Genomic DNA, 17,974 nt, shown 5'->3' on the forward strand with positions numbered 1-17,974 from the left:
TGTTTGTGGAATACCAGGGCCTGGTTTGTATTATATAATGTTTTATTTTTAGTTTGGAGGTAGGTAAGTCTTGGATTTCATTCACATAAAAGAATACATGTCCCAAATGGGTAATGGGTGTGTAACAGGATTAGAACAAGAAAATGACAAATAACTGTCTGATCTCACTGACATATTACATGAACCGACAGCTACAGATTGATCACAGGACCTGGACATCCCCATTGTAAAGATTACCTTGAAGTTGCAGACTTGGCAAGTCTTTCAACAACCCATTTTCACTCCTCGGAAACCATTTGAATGAGCAATTCAGGATTCTGCCCAAGGATTTGGCTTCCCTAACTAGAAATTAGTAGATCAATGGTTTAAAATATCTACATGTTTACTAATATTTTCATGACATATTTCTATTTCCATGGGTACTGGCACAAAATATTACTATAATTAATGTTATAAGACTTGGTTCAGATTGTGAAAACTGGGAACCAGTGGCCTTTCTAGATCCCAGTTAAATGATGGCTTTCATGGGGGTTTATAGGCTGAACAGGTTAACTGCCCGATTAACCAGTAAAACTGGGACCCATGGAGCATTCCGGTTTTTGTCCAGTTTGAGTCGTACATAATTGTCTATAATTGATATATTCTTCGGTGAAAACTACTGGTACTATGTGGAGTATATGAGATGGTATTATAACATAATTTGACGATATTATAGATCTGTTGAGTAGAAATATTGTTGCCTGCCTAATGGGTATGATTACCACTTAATTTGTGTTAGTTCAAACTTTGAAATTCTCTTCAAAGATGAAGTTAAAACTTGGTTTTTGTTTGTGTAATAGATCACTTGGATGATCTATTAAAATGACTTGCACTTTTTATGAGTTTAAATTTTACTTGGACTCACTCTATTATGTAATTTTGACTCCTAATGTTTACTGGATGACTATGTAGCTTATGATTTTGTCTATTAACCTTACTTTCTTTCCACCAACACCAACATTTTAAACCTTGGCCACATCTCTTGAGTCCATCCAAGCAAAAACTACCTAACAGTCACCTCCCACAATCAGGTATTGTCATTATATCTTGATTACTATTCAAGCATTGTGGATATTGGCAGCTAATTCTGTCATTCATACTTATGGAATGCAATCAGCTTTTGTTATTCATCAAAGAAAGTATGCCAGTGTGTTAAACCATTTTGTCTATGTCAAAATATATTCAAAAGAAAAAAATACTCTCTGGGATTATTGATCCATTGATTTGTAGCTTGCCAGAAAATTTTCGGTGCTTCCTGTACCAGTATAAAATGTGTTGAAATTTATGTTCATCCTTTTTGATATATTTAGTTGATTTTTTATGTAATGTAAAGCTTATTTAGAATTCTCACCAATTATGGGTTGATTATGGTAAAAAATCATGAAAAATAAAGGAAAAATTGAAGCCAAAAGGTCTAAGGCTATGGTTTTCGGCTAAACAAGGGATGCATCCGATTTTTTTTTGGGCTAAACTGTTACTCTTGTGTTGATTTGAGGCTACATCTCGTGCCTCTTTGTGGGAAGCTTTCTTCGTGCTTCTTTTATGTTTTCTAATTAATCTTTAATAAAAGCATTTATTATTCAGCACAAAAAAGGCTATGGTCTTGGATTGAACTGATGTATTTAGACATGGAGAAGCATTTTGAATTAGAATTGTGGTTGGAAGCAAAAGGATGAGTTTAGAAGAGGAATATAGTGTTTATTAGTCAAATTGAGATCCGTTTGGAGTGTTGGGGGTGTATCACTTCTTTTCTTTTTTCCCTGTAGTCTGTCAAGGCTCGAATTTAACCCTTAGGTGGACTTGGATATGGCTTATGAGTTTTTAAGGTAAGATCTGACTTCACTTTTGAGACAGACTTGGATTTTCCACAGCTTTACCAAACATGTGGTCACTATGAAACCCAGAACAGCCTGTTAAAAAAGCATTCGCTTCATTAATGCTTGATATATACTGTGGGTCTGACATTGCCATGGTGAAGTAGGATGTGGCCAGTTATGGCCTATGCCATGTTTAAAAAAGGGTTCCAATTTAATGGCTTGTGCCAGTTATGGCCTCTCCTAACCCATCATTGAATGTAAAACCTTTAAGTCTTTCTAGTGGTGATCAGTTCTATTTTGATGCTTTCCACTAGACTATGTAGCAGTATGAGTGGTGTTTTTTATAATGACTTTGTTATTATTATTAGGAAGTGCCACGTTTAGGTGGGTATGCATGCTTAAATGCTAAGCATCTATGCAGAAACAAAATGCAGTTTTCTTAGATGCAGAAATAAACTCTAGTTCTTGTGGGACTGGGAGGGATTTTGATGCAATTGAAAAATCTGGCATATTTAAATCGTAAACAATGAAGATGGTGAAGTTGGAGAATAAACAAAACCAATAGAAGAAGCAAATCATGGAAGGTCAAGTAAAGTTGGGACCAATGATCCAACTATTGTCCTTAGGCTCAAGACACACCAACTTATTATTTTTAAGATATTTGACCAGGAGCATTGCTTCCCAGTTTCCATAAGCCTTGACCTGGCGATAAAAATCTATAAACAAGTTTAGAAAGAATGGCTTCATTCGTTTGATCAATCAACCTGAAACCAAGCCCACCAAAACAATTTTAAGAAAGAACAGTCTTCCATTTATATAGATGAACATAACTGTATACTGAGAGTTGCTTGAAATGTTTTGAATTCCATTCACATAGGTTCTCAATCCTTTGATCCATCTTGCAGCGTAGGTACAAGAATAGTACTTTCTTTTCATTTCAAAGTTGATTGCATTAAAGGTGAAAGAACCTTGTGATGTATGTGGATTCCAAACCAATTTAAAAATAGGTTTGTTGGCCCAAAAGTTGCAAGCAAAATTAATCAACAATGTTATTTTTTATGTAAGCAACTGTCATTTGGTTTTTAAGAATGGTAGTTCTTTTGGAATTAGACTTTAGACAAGGGTTCTTAATTTTGGCTAACTCAGTTAGCACTTCAAGATCAAAGGCAAAAAATGAGCTTTTGCATTTTTTGGATGTCGATGATCCAACAACCAAGGCATAATTTGCATTTTTTGTTTGCCCCATAATTTGTAACAAGACAACAAAAACTGAAGAAGAAAAGTCAGATCATCGTGAGACAAGGGGCAAGTTGTGGGCGGAGGCAGGTAATAAACATAAAATGTTGTTTGGGAACATAAACCACCAAAAGAAACATGAGAATGAAGTTCAATATGCTGATGCACATGGAAAGAATCCTCCCAAGGCCGTTCTTACTCCGGTGAGAACTTTACAAGTTTCAGTACTAACAACAGAAGATGGTTCAACTGCTGAAAATGAAGATGTGGCAAAATCTAAAGCTGAGGACTCAACTTTAAGGTTGGCCCCGCACCATGAAGATGGCACCAAGCTGTACATGCATGGGTGGTAGTAGTGGCTCTTCTGACGTTCCCAAGAAAGGTCATGTGCTTACTAATTCAACTAGTATCATAGATGTGCAAGGCAAAAAGCATTCTAATGTTCCACTAGGAAATGAATCCAAGATTGGGAATATGAGCTATGGAATTCCGTTTTCTCTCCAACCACTTACTATGATGACTTTGCCATACTCTGTACCTATAAAGGTGCCTAACCCTGTTGATGCACCCAACACATCAGGAATTTCTGGACCTTGCATGATGCAATTGAAATTAAGATGTATTTGTGATCCAAATACTATGAATGGAGAATAGTTTTTTAAATTTTATTTGTAATTGATTTTTTATATTTTTGTATTTCATTTTAATTTAAATGAATATAGAGAAAACATGTTATTTGAAGCAAATTAGAAAAAAAGTTAAAAAAAAAGGTTATATGAAAAGAAAGTATGGCTTTAGCGGTTACCGTGACTGCCACTAAAGATGTCCTTGACTACCGCTAAAAAATCGCACATCGGACTTATAGTGCCAGTCAATTTAGTATTAGCGGAAGTTTTGTATTTATACCGATAGTCATGAAAACTGCCACTAGAACCTATAGCGATAGTTCTTTTAGCGGCTGTTTGTTAGTTGCTGGTAAAGTATCTAGTAGTAGTTTTAGGGACCTTTAGCGGCAATTTTGACTGCCACTAAAAGTCATTTTTCTTGTTGTGAATGGAAGTCTATATAGATGCTAATTTGGCAGGTGTTGTGGATGATAGAAAGTCCACAAGTGACTATTGTACTTTTGTAAGAAGAAATCTAGTGACAAGGAGAAATAAGAAACAAAGTGTAGTTGCAAGGTCAAGTGTTGAAGCAAAGTATAGGAATATGGCACATGGGGTGGCTGAAGTTCTTCGGTTGAAGAACCTTTTAGGGGAACTTGGGGTTACTGCTCACAATCCTATGTCCATTTACTGTGACAATAAGGCAGCTATCAACATTGCTAGCAATCCTGTCCTACATGATAGAACTAAGCACATTGAAGTGGACATGCACTTTATAAGGAAAAAATTGGAAAAGGGAAAAATTTGTACTCCTTATATCAAATCTAAGGAGCAACTTGCTGATGTTCTCACAAAAAGGCTTCCATACTTGCGGCACAATGAACTGTGTGACAAGTTGGGCATGATAGATATATTCAGAAATTTGAGGGATATGCATTTGAAAAATGATGTTTATATTTACAATTTATGGGATTCCGCCTACATCATGTGCTGTTTTGATGAAGAGCTCAACAATCCTTTCCTTATTGGAGGTCTATTCTCCTATGGGAAACCTAAGCTATAACCCATTACTTTTGATACCTTTGTGCGTGACATACTGTGAAAAAATTTTGTATTCTTATTCCCTTCATGTAGCAAAAGTCCTTTTGATTTCAATCTCCAAAGTTCTTCCTCCTTTTGTAACCAGTTGGGAATCTTTATCTGTTATATGGTGGGAGGAGATTTTTGTTGAGAGTTTTTGGAGACATGTTTGTATTTTCCCAATAGTGGTATGGTTCCACTCCAGAAGGGCTTCTTTCGCTTATGCTGAGTTTGGAAGGAGTACAAATGCAAATATGTAGAGTGCAAAACCTTATATTTTATATTATCTTGTATGCATTTACGCTGTACATATTTGCATTTGTACTCTTTCCAAACTGAGCCTTAGTTTACTAGCTATGCAAAAATGAGGGGAGCCTCTCATTGTTTGTTCCCAATTGGTAGCTCTTATGGTTTTATGCAGTCTTCATGCTCCGTCCAAAAGGGAAGGAAACGAAAATGGGAAGGCTTAGGTGTGTTTGGAGGTTGGGTCATGAGTTATTGGGGCACGGTAAAAGGCTATGATGGGAATCATGGTATTAGGATAAAGCTCTAGCCATGTGGGGGTTGTAGAAGCACGGTCTAACCTCTCTAACACTTATGAAAGACCATATTGACCATTTGTCCATCGTGAATGGTGGCCCTACATAGTCAATGTTAACCAGCCCAAAGGATGAATTGCAACAAGTATTTCGATGGTTTAGGTGACATGCTCTTGAAGTTGTTTTGATCCTGAATTGAGAGTAGGTCGTTTATGTCTCCAATAAGTAACCATGGTAGCCGAGTAGGTGCTATAATGTGTGTTTGACAATTGATTCAAGACTCCTCTTCTTGGATGCTTTTTGTGGATGTCCATAGAAGAGTACTAATTAAAGCCAAGGGTTATTATTGGGAAGGTTGTTTATATGTAGAATGATAAAGTTTCGGTGGACCTGTGATTTGGCAAGCAACAAAGTAGTCCTTGAGCTTCTTTGTAGTATTGCAAAATGGTGGTAATGTATCTTTTTGCAAGGTTTAAGGAATTTGTAACTGTCATTTGGTTTTGTCTGTCTGCCTACATAAGCTTTTCAGATGTCTTATATCTGAACTTAGTGGGGCTAGCTGTTTGCTCCTCTAATGTTCCATGAAAGGATATTCGTGTTTATGTATGATATTGAAATGCTACAAGTAAATAAGAGAGATTATATGCCGCAATGATAAAAAAGGTAGTTATATATTGAGGGGTGAGATATGGACTACTAATGTCTTCCAAATTTCGTAGTGAGTTGGTTGCCTAGCATCAGATTCCCATGGCCTACGTTTGAATTAAGGGTATGTTTGGTTTGAAGGAAAACGTAAAGAAAGAAAGGGAAAGGTAGGAAAACCTTCCCTTCCTTTCCTTACCTTTTCCTTCAAATCAAACATAGCATAATTGTAATGATTCCCTCCATTAGTTACCAAACAAATTCCCATATTGATGGGAGTGAGTGTTCTGTATCACTAAGATTTAGGAGATAATTTAAGCTCCATGCACTTGGTGCTAGTTGACATTGCTCAATGAGGGGTTGGGTTGGTAATTCTTATGGAAGGCTTATCAGCAAAATAGTAAAGATTTCCATTATATGTAGTATGTAATGATAGTGTTTTTCAAATTTACATAAGGAGCTGGTAGTTTCATGAAAGGGTGACCCCTCTTCTTTTTACCTGTATGGAGATTTAATGCTTCCTTTCTTAGTGATATAAAGAGCCCAGATTTATCCATCAACATTGGATCTGTGCAACCATTTGGCTGGCTTCAAGAAGTTTTCATTGCGAGACACTTTGCAATGGAACGGAGAGTGCCATGCATGGCTTCCACGTCTCACTTGCATGTCTTCACCTTCATTTGCACTATTGAATTTCTCTGAAATTACCACATATGAATGGTGGTAGTGGGTTATGGACTTTAACATCTTCTCAAAAATTGCCATATGTTTAAATTTGAAGAAGTCACATGGCTGAATGGTGGGGTTATATATATATATATATATATATATATATATTGAAGAGAATTAGTTTTCAATTTTGAAACTATTTGATAATGCTAGTTATCAAAATTCGTAGTCTTCATTACAGAAATAATAACTTTATATACAATGTTGAACATTTTATACATGAAATAGTCTAATGAAAGCTATATTAAAAATAATACAATCACAATATATAAAAAAGAAAAATAATTGTCATATAATGAAAGAAAATAAATATCATCTACATTATCATATTTCTACTAACAAATATGATTGTGCTTTCATGAAATTGTCTTCTTTTAGCTATTTTAACAATGGTAATAATCTTCATATCCATTCACAATCTCGGCATAATGATCAATCCTCTCTGCACTTTCAAAGTTTTGGTTGTTTCCAATATCCTAGTTATAATAGGTGTGTAATATGTTAATATTCCTTTAACATGTAAAAGTTATTTGCATGCAATATCATTAGCATATAAGATCTTACCTCAAAGTCTAATCCTACACAATTGTTTTTTTTCGGATGACTTTTAATTGTAGTAGTTGATCCATTAATCGAAGATTCACTTATACTGTGTTTCATTTCAATACTATTGTCAATTACGAAAACTTTGGAAATTATGAGGTTTACATTTTGATATTGTAAATCAAATGATTGAAATTTTGATTTGAATTACGATAATCGATCCAATCACTTCATCAAAAATTGCAGTCAATAATTCATACCCATTTTCCTATAATGAATTAAAATTATTACAGGAAAATGTGATACTGGATATTTGATTAAAAATTCAGCTTCTTTATTAAATAGAACAAATGTAGTAACACCTGTGTCATCTTTCGCCTCCACCTTGATTCTCAATCTAATAACTTAAAACAAATGATTAAGATTTGAAAAATATATTATTAGAGTTAAAAAATTAAATATTTACCTTGCTTAAGAATTAGGAACATCAATGAGATGTAGAGTCTTATAATTTTTTTGCACATTTAATACATGCAATATAATACCATCTACATTTGCGTAAAACCTTATTTATAGATACTTTGCAAGTATAAATACTGCCCTATGACAATAAATATAATATATTAATAAATAATATAATAAATATTTATATGTTCTAATTCATTTATGTTAATAAACATTCGTGCAAACCTTAGACGTGCTACCTGTCTTTAATTCAAATAATTTTGAAATGGTTCTTCTATTTTTTAAAATTCTCTCATTTAACAATAAAGAATAATTCCCAGTTGTATGTATTTCTCCAATTATTGACAATGAATTTGATTCAACACTATCAAATAGTTCAAAAAATTTTCAAAAATATGAGTTAATTTGAACAATAAATATAATAAATTTATTTTACAATATATACAAATCATACATTGTTAAGAAATTATTGACACATTCATTTTGCAAATTTATGTATAACTTTGTTGCACTTGTTGATGAGAGATATATAACACCTATAAACATATTTAACATTCAACATAATGATAAGGAAAAAATTTAAGAGACTATGATTAAATTCACCTTTAAATTTTTTACCACTGTTGAAGTGACAAACATAATATTTGCACTTGATATATTTCCAATTAAATCTTTGCCAATTAAACTCCATGTCTCACCCCATAAAGAGATCTTGATACATTTTTCCCTGTAATAATTTAGTTCAATATTAGTAATTCTAATAACAAAAGATAAGGAGTTGATGATTACCTGTTATTTTCCAAAACAATTCTCTTTGCTTCATTGTTTGTCCGTTTTGTTTACGAAAAGATTCTTCATCAGATATGTCATATAATTTATCAATTACATGTACAATATCAGCAAATATAAAATTAATATATACATATATATGTGAAAAAAATGTTAAAAATTTACTAACTAGTAAGATATCTATTATCTTCATTTATGTTGATGTTATCAAAATCAATGAGATCAAATATGTGTCTTGAAATTTTTACAATTTCTTTAGGAACCGGTTCAACCAGAATAGTCCACTTAAAATATATGATAAATGCATGCTTTACAGTTCTGTAGAACTCTTTATTTTGAACAACATTAAAAATTTTGAAAAAATATAGAGAACTCTCGTACAATAATTTTTCAAATTTATAAAACAAACTCTTCTATATAACATCATGTATTTGTTCTCACTGCAAAATAACTAAACAAATAAAAATATATTAATAATTTTAAATTTAATAAAAATATAACAAAATATGTATATTTACATTTTCATCAATTAATAACATGTTCAAACTTTGTGGCTCATCATTATTTTTAAAATCCAATGCCTTACATAAGCGTAATAGCCGTACTTTAATCTTCCAAGAATCAGAATCCAATTTTATTTCATTAAGATGTTGATAATCTCTTGAAGGCATTGTCACTTACCTATTCATTAATTTGAGAAATATATTAGATACAAAATATATAAAAAATAGTAAAAAATAACTATTAATAATCAATATACCTGAATACAAATTATTAAAAACTTCATGATATACAATGTTTTGTGTATATCCTTCTGGTTCATTGTCCTTATTTTCAATTAAAATTCTTAAACCCTATTTTGATGTTACACAGGTGATTGCCACATATAATTGTTTGTTACATGGGAGATTGCCACATATAATTGTCCATGAGTAAATAGAGGTCGCGATAAGTAAATTCCAATATAATTCAAAGTTTGTCATTGACTTTTATTGATTGTCATTGCAAAACAGATCTTCATAGGAAATTGCCTTCGTCTAAGAAGAAACGACCAATTCAAATAAGTTGGAGTCATCACTATCCTTGGAATGAAAACCTTTTTACCCATATTATTTTCTGTAATTATTTCAGCTTCAATTACTCTTCTTGCTAAATGAGTAACAATCAGCCTTGTTCCATTGCATAACCCATCACTTTGGTTCAAATTTCACAGAAGAATGACCAAAGGAATTTCTGACGCGGGTCAAAGCATAGAGGCTGACATGACCAATGGAATTTTCTGACGCGGGTCAAAACATAGAGGATAACATGACCAACGGAAGACAGACACGAGTCAAGAGATGCTGACATGGCCAACGGAATTTTCTAACGCGGGCCAAAGCATAGATGCTGACATAACCAACGAAAATTTCTAATGCGGGTCAAAGCATAGAGGCTGACATGACCAACGAAATTTTAATGTGAATATCATCAATGAAATTGGAATTCAGATACTTTAACTGATATATCTTCAATCAAATTACAGACTCAAGAAGTAGAACACCAAGGTGTGAGATAAACACTTGAAGGGATTTTTGAAAGATAAGGCAATGATTTGCACAAAAGAGATCAGAGTAGACAACATATAAGCAATAGGATATGACGTGATGGTAGAGCCAATATAGAAACTCAGTGTGTAATGAAAAGGTCAAAACATCTCTTCAAACTATGGTACAAAGAGTATTCAAATATCAAGCAATGCAGAAGGGTCATGAAATAATGAAATGGCAAGAAGGAAGGGTTTCAAAATTCAAGGGCAAAAGTGCTTTCAAACTCAACTCATATGAGAGTAATTACGTCCAAATGGGCTATGCCCGGTTCGCATCAAATAAGAGTGTGTCTCCTCTCTTTAAGGTCATTACTCAAAACTCATTGAATTCAAAGGCATGCACAATGGAATTATAAATTATTGAACAATGAATTCACTATAAGAAAGACTTTACCAGAGGGGGTCTGCCCCAGTTTTCTTTTTTTCTTTTTTTCTCTCTTTTTTTGTTTTTATTTTTTTTTTGGTTAACAACAATGGTGGGCTATGAAGCTAATACTTAAATGGAGTGAGTGACAACTATGACCCTTCATCACCGGCCAAATAGATCTACCAAGTGCTGATTTGTCAATTTTTCAAAGATCAAGGATGTCTTGCTTATTAGGACAAAACGCGGTCTAGGATAGAGGTTACAAATGATGGGTTAAAAGGCCTAAAAACAATTAATGGGAGGTATCAAATGCATGGATCACCTCTTGGGAAATTTGATTCAGGGTCTCGTCTCATCATCATTCTTTTTTTTTTTTCTCTTTTTTTCTTGATTTTTTATCAATGCTTTTCTTACTAGCCATATGGATGGAGATTGATCTTCATATTCTTCTTCAACATGAATCGTGTCTTCTTATTGATTAGGGAGGACTTCATTTTGGAACGAAATGTAAATGGGTAAGGAAAATCAGAACTACATGTGGGTGTTATCATAAAAGCTCCCGTAGTGATAAAATCATATTAACTGCCCCAGTTTCTTCTGACTATTTCTGGATTTTTCGTTTGTCAATTCAACTTTTGCATTGATCTTCCTTGATAATTGCCCTACTTTACTTGAGCATTTTATCCTCAGCAAAGCTACCAAAAGTTCACTTTCTTTTTTTTTTTTTTTTTTATCCTTTTCTGCACTTCTCTTCCATTTATTTTAATTTTTTCTCCCCTTCTTTTTTTTCTTTCTCCTTTTCTTTGAGCTCTTGCTCGATTGCTCTAATTGCATTCTACTTGTTTTGACACCCACTCGTTGGAAAGTGTTTATTGTGAAGAAAAGGCTGATAGAAGGCTCAAAGGGCCAACTAGGGGATTTTATTACACATGGTCAAACAAGCGGTCAAGGATGGCCTCCCTTCATTTCATTATTGACTGCACATCATATATTGAAGAAGCATATGTTGAGCATAGTATATGTCGAGCAAAGCCTCCTTGGATATTCTCCTTCTTCTTTCTCTTTTTTTTGTTTTTTGTTTCTTCTCTCTATTTTTCCTTTTTTCTTTTTGTTTTTTTAGCCCTTTGATGATCCCTGAGGTATATCCTGTGGGTTTGGCTAGCTTGCCAGAAAAATGTTTAATGCATAAACTCAACTGGTTAACTAGCGACTTTTATGAATTCAACGGATTACTTAGGAAAGAAGAATGGCCGAGGATGGCCTCCAATCCTTTCTTTGATTAATCGACAAAGCACTAGGTTAGGATGGTGCCTTTATTTTGTGCCGACTCAGGCATTATTCAAAGGGAATGTAGCATTTTTTGGCGGTTGCAATTTTGCCCCAGTTTGGACAAAGATGACGACTTCACTACGGGCTGGGAGGTTACTAGGAAGTTCAACTAAAAAGCTCTTGATCAACAACTGACTTTTCTTCAGGCATGCTTTTGGGACTTTGAGAGGAGGCAGAATCTGCCTTCTACGAATAGACAACCCTAAATGGACTAATCACTCTCCTATGTGTAAGCATCTCGGGTAAGGGAAAGAGAAATTGGGAAAATAATATTCTATTTATGGAAGTGACCGGATCCAGGAGATATGCTGCTCTACGTACCCCTTTGCAAGGGATTAGGTTGGACGTAGTTCAAAATGGAACTAAGACCGACACCCTTGGCTCTATTAAGGAGGAAAGCAATCAAATTTGCTAGCTAAGAAATGATTGCAAGAATTTGGAAATGATTTTGAGCCACGACTCGGTAACTGATCTGGTCACTATCTGATGAGGATTTGGCCAAGGACTCTCAATGGTGCTTTCTTGTTAATATAACCTAGTTAGCAACTACTTCTTTCTTTATTTTGTTCTCACTCTCTCATTCTTTCTCCTTTTTATTATTCTTTGAAAGTTTTGAAAAATTTTTGAATTTGAATTTTTTTATTTGTTGATATTTCCCTTCTCTTCTTTTTTTTTATCCTTTTCCCTTTTTCCTTTTTCCTTTTTATCCGTTTTTAAATTTTCCTCTTCTTGTTGTTTCTCTTTCTTTTCCTTCATTTATTTTTTATCATTTTTATTATTTTTATCCCTTTTAGATGATTTTTTACTATTTAGTTTTTTATTATTTTTTATTATTATTATTTTTGTTTTTGGATTTTTAATTCTTAATTGACTTAACATTTTTTATCATTTATTTGATTTTTGGATTTATGATTTTTTTTCTTTTTAATTAGTTTCTGATTTTTTTGCATTTAATAGTTAATTTTCCCATTTAAATGATTTGGGTTTTCTTTCCTCATATTTCTTTTCTTTTTCTGAAATTTGGATTTTCCCCCTTTTTTTTGATATTTTGGATTCTTCCTCCCCTTTTTTTTTTTTTGAATTTTGGATTTTTTTTTGAATTTTCCTTGACTTATTTTCCTTTTTTATGGATTGTATATTTCTTTTTGGTTATATTATCCAGATTTTGAACTTTCCCATTTTAGTTTGGATTTTTTTCTTATTTTTTATTTCTTCTTTTTTATTTTCCTTTTTGTATTTTTGATTTTTTATTATTTTTTCCCTTTTTTGTTTTTCTCTTTTTTTTTGAAATTTTGGATTTTTCTTCCTTTTCTTCCTTTTTGATTTTGTATTTTTCCCATTTTGATTTTATATATCCTTTGGACTTCCTTTCTCTTTCTCATTTTTTTGGATTTTTGGATTTTTTCCATTATAATTTTCTATTTTTTGTAATTTTCATCTTTTTTCTGGATTTTCTCTTTTCTTTTTTTTTTATTTTTGGAATTTCTCTCCTTTTTTATTTTAAATTTTTTTTGATATTTTGGATTCTTCTTCCACTTCTCTCGTTTTTTTTTGAATTTTGGTTTTTTTACCTTTTTTGGTATTTTGGATTTTTTGCTCTTTTTTGCATTTTAGATTTTACCTTTTTTTTTTGCATTTTGTATTTTTCTCTTCTTTTGAATTTTGGACTCCGTTTTTTCTGAATTTTAGATTCCCTTTCTTGTCGAAGAAGTTGCTGTTCCAAAGTAAGCATCTGTCCATGCTTCGCTCATGATAGGCTCTCCAGCAGATCATTGTGATGTTCCCTCTGTAGGCTCTGACCAAATTTTGCTTGGATAAGCTGCTCTAAAGATGGATCAGGATGTCCTGGAGGAAGAGATTTTTGCTGCAAATCATGTAGAAGGTGTTGCCTGAAAAGAACCTGATGAAGCATGCTATTAGCTCTAACTGGATCAAGATGTGACTGCACAAAGCCAGCATCCTGCATCTGGTGATGCAGCAACTGCCGAACTTGTGACTGCTGCTGCTGCAACTGCATTTGCTGCTGATGATGAAGTTGCTGCTGTTACAACTGATTCTACTGTTGGAGCTGAAACTGCCTGTGGTGTTGTAGCTGAAATTTCAGAAGATCTAAATCAGTCAGAGGTTGACTCATTGACTGCTGATGGTGTACAGGATTCCGGCTCTGAGAAAGAGCAGAACCCGGCAATTGCTCTAGAACTGACCCATTCAAATGCAAATGGTGATGAGGAGACAATAGATTTTGTTGTCGTAACTGTTGATTTTGCAACTGCAGTGTCATTAAATGTCCGGCTGGATCATAGTGGTTTGGTTCTTTTTCCATTTGCACCAAGTGACGAGCCTCAAATGCATCTTGATGTAAATTGGAGTTAAGTGTATTCCTTCTATAACCATCAGACAATGTCTCTCCAACAAGAGGTCTATCAGCCATTGCACCAAATGAGTCTTCAAACTGCTGGAGAGATGACAAATCAAATAAAGAAATTGCATCATCAGGAAGCTTGGTACTGATATCAAAAGAAGCAGCTGCCTGAATGTCTTCAAACTTCGGGCTTACAAGAAATTGCTTGACTTTGTATTTACATAATGCACAGTGTAATTGACAATATAAATAGTAGGAGACTTTAAGGGATGCCACAAAGCTAAAATAGATGAAAGGTCCATGTGTTCCTCTTAAGGAAAATGAACAACCAACAAAAGAGGGAGTAGTCTAGGATCAATGACAGAACAAAAATGGAAAATAGTCGAAATAATGTAATTTATGTGAAAAAATTTAACAGTTTCCAACGCATTCACATAAACAGCAAACCATTCACATGAAGATGGAAAATAAGGTATACTTGGAAAATGCTTTACAAAAACAAAAAGGAATAGTAGTGAAATAACCTGGAAATAATGTAGATATACTGGGCTCTAAAACTGAAAAGCAGCCCTTAGCATCTATGGATCAGATTCATACTTACTCATCTAAGCACATGTGTATTATTAGAAAAAGCTAGTTATTGATAAAAAAGAAAGAAAGAAAGAAAAAGTGAAATAGATTGAACTAAATGAGGACCCATTATGATATCTTTGGTTCCTGCCCATAAAGAATAAAAAAAGTACATATGAGTTAAGATTTAAGTGTAAGTTTTTCATCCATACTTTGGCACAAGAAATATAACCACTAATTTCAAGGTTTCACTGCATCTCTTGCTTGTCATTTGTTTTATTATAAATAATTTCTTTTCATGAAGACACTAGCTATATTATAATAGCTGAATTTGGTGAGGCTTGTTCCAGACCTGGGCTTGGCAACTAACTGAACTGTTTTCCACTCATCATCCAATACTTAAAGAATAATATAAATACATACATACATTAAAAGAACTGGCGTTCTCAGAAAACAAAACATAGTCTTAAGGATTGAAAAATTAAGAATTATGCATGAAATATAAAACATAACATAGCAATCTCCTCAAGATATTTTTTTTGGTGGGGGAAGACAAACTATTCTGTCCTGACACTCACTTGGTATGTTATAATGTTATCTACGCCAAGCTTCATAATCTTTCCCAGCAAGGATTTCTTATTTTGAGAAAAATTGTAAGGATTGCCTGTACTTCCACCATCCCCATCATAAAGTATAAATATCCACCTATGGGTTTGTGAGCATCAGAAAATCGCTCATTTTATCACTTGGGCTAGAAATGGAATTACCACCCATCAGATACGGAATTAGAGGTGATGGGACCTACAAAATCAACATCGAAAAACATGTTCGGTTTAATAGTGACTCTAAATCCCAGGCACTAGCTACACCAGACTAGATAGGTCTCGGATGGGAGAGGGAGGGGGTTAGGCACTCCTCTCCCAGGGCCAATAGGTGGGGCCCACATGGTGATTCCAAAATAAGCATAATTGCAAACAGATGATAAAAAACAACAATAATAAAGAAAATAACAAATTTCCATCAGGTCCAAAGTGTTCCCTTCCATACTTACAGACCAATCCCCTTTTAGATGCAGGGGCTTGAGCAAAAGAGTGAAAGATTACTCCCTCACCTCTTTTCTATCAGAACCCCACATTCGGACTCGGTGGAATGGTTGGGAGAAGGAGGAAATTCAAACTTCTTGGTCCGATTTAGGCAAACATCAAGATGAATGAAATTAGTAATAATGAGCAAACCGAGGTCTATAAACAGATAAGATGAACAAACTAGAAAGAAAGAGATAATGGAGCGATTAAAAGAAAAAACAAGAATACAGTGTTGAGATCGTAATTCTAATTCAAAATTAATTCAATAATCTGACATGATTAAGCACAATAAACAAGTCATCTGAGAGATATGAGAGATAGAATGGATAAGAACAAGAGAAAATCTAAGAACAATAAAAAAGAGAAATTAAAGAAATAATAAAAAAATACGAAAAGATGTTACTAGATTTGGATTTGGATGTCATCCAGTGTTAGAATGATGCGACGGGGGAGATCTCAGTTCGGTATCATTGACAATGCCACTATTGCTGTTCTGTTTTCATCAGGGACTGCTTCAGCCTTGAGAACGGCCACTGCTGTAATCGGTTTCAGTATGGCTTTGGCCTGAAGGAAATTCTTGGACAAATGTTGCTGCCGCTGCTCTGTCCTTGTTGGGGAGAGTGTCGAACAGTCGAATAGTCGTTCAATGGTGAGAACAGAGGGTAAAATAGGAAGGGAATGGCCATTGGTTACTGGAGGCTCAAATCCCCTGTTCGAGTTCGCCGGGTTCGAGTGCAGATAGAAAGCGAGCTTCACCTCTGCAACATAACTCCCTTGTTCTCGCTGGAATGTACAATGAACAACTGGTAAAACAAAGGAGAAATTGATGGAGAATAAGGAGAAAGCAATGGAGAGGGAAAGAAATGGATGGAAGAATTGCCGGAGGAAGAGATTTGCCGCCAGATTGCTGCTATTCAGTTGTTGCTGGTTTGACTCGAAGGAGGGAGAGAATGAACGGTGGGTAACAGTGGGATTTCAAAGAAGAAGAAGAAGAAGAAGAAGAAGAAGAAAGAAGGAGAAGAAAAGGAGAGGAGGAGAGAGAGGAGAGAGGTTATTGCCAGGATCCGCTGCTGCAACTAGCAGAACAGAGGAAAGAAAGAAAAAGGGGGGGGGGGGGGGGGTGAAGCAACAATGGGGAAGAAGAGGAAGAAGGAAGAAAAGAGGGAGACAGAGGCCGGAGACGGGGAAGAGCTCGCTGTCGCTAGTTTCTTCGCTGCTCTGTGCCACTCAAACCGGGGAGAGAAGAGAGAACCGAATAGTCTGAATGAAGAAGATAGGATATTATTTATATTAAGGTTAAGGGGCAGTTTTGTAAATTCAGGTGTGTTTTGGTAATTTTCAAAAAGTTGGGTCAAACCGGGTCTAAAGGGGTCAGGCCGGGTTTTGGTTCAATGGTGGGGATTTTTTGGGTCAGAAATGGAGGGTTGAGATGGGTTTGAGTGCTGAAGAGGGGTTGTGTCTATGGGCTAGTGTGAGATTGGTCGAAATGGAATCTTTTTAGATGAATGGGTAAATGTAGGTATTTTTGGCTAAAATTTTGCAAGGTGGGGTTTTTAGAGATTTTAGATTGATTGGTAGGGTTGGATTGGCCCAATTGGCCTAGATTGGACAGATCTGAAAGGGGTTCCATTCGATTAATCTGTGACCTCAAAATGGAATCTTTGTTCAATGAAGGGGTAAATGAAGGTAGTTTCGGGTGAAATTTCACAATGTAGGATTTTTGGGTAGTCTGATGTGATGGAATCTTGGTGCAATTGGGTGGATCGGGTAGATTTAGAAGCCAGTCAATTTGGAGCCATAAAATGGAATCTTGGTGCAATGGAGGGGTAAGAAAAGGTGTTTTGGGATGAAATTTTACAGGTGGGTGTTTTGGGAGGTCTTGGGTGTTAGATAGTGTATGCCCTTAGCTCCAATCAACATGATGTACATTATGATATTTATTGTAAATGAATAAAGTACATATTTGATTCATGTTATTATGGTGTGTTTCTGTGTAATACCCTTAAACTGGACACGTATGAGACTCGTTTAGTTTAGAAACTTCACACCCGTTGGATAGATCTGGGGAGATTTATCTTGCCAAGGCTGACACTGATGTGCTGCCAAGTTGGTTGGGGTGGCTTGTCTCAGCTACTAGGGTGAGACTTGAGTCAGATGTAGTGTGGGTTTTCTAGAAACCCTGAACCGGA

General features: G+C 34.6%; 1 long non-coding RNA gene across 1 annotated transcript; it reads right to left on the bottom strand.

The window, feature by feature from the left end:
* Positions 1-12,821: 12,821 nt before the first annotated feature.
* LOC104585728 (uncharacterized) lies at positions 12,822-17,026 on the bottom strand. The gene is made up of 2 exons (XR_016080262.1): positions 13,973-17,026; positions 12,822-13,860 (listed from the first exon to the last, which is right to left on the bottom strand). It is a non-coding gene; the product is annotated as an uncharacterized LOC104585728 (long non-coding RNA).
* Positions 17,027-17,974: the final 948 nt, after the last annotated feature.

Source organism: Nelumbo nucifera, chromosome 1 (assembly GCF_055504915.1).
Source record: "Nelumbo nucifera cultivar China Antique chromosome 1, China Antique-T2T, whole genome shotgun sequence".
NCBI classification, from domain to species: Eukaryota; Viridiplantae; Streptophyta; class Magnoliopsida; order Proteales; family Nelumbonaceae; genus Nelumbo; species Nelumbo nucifera.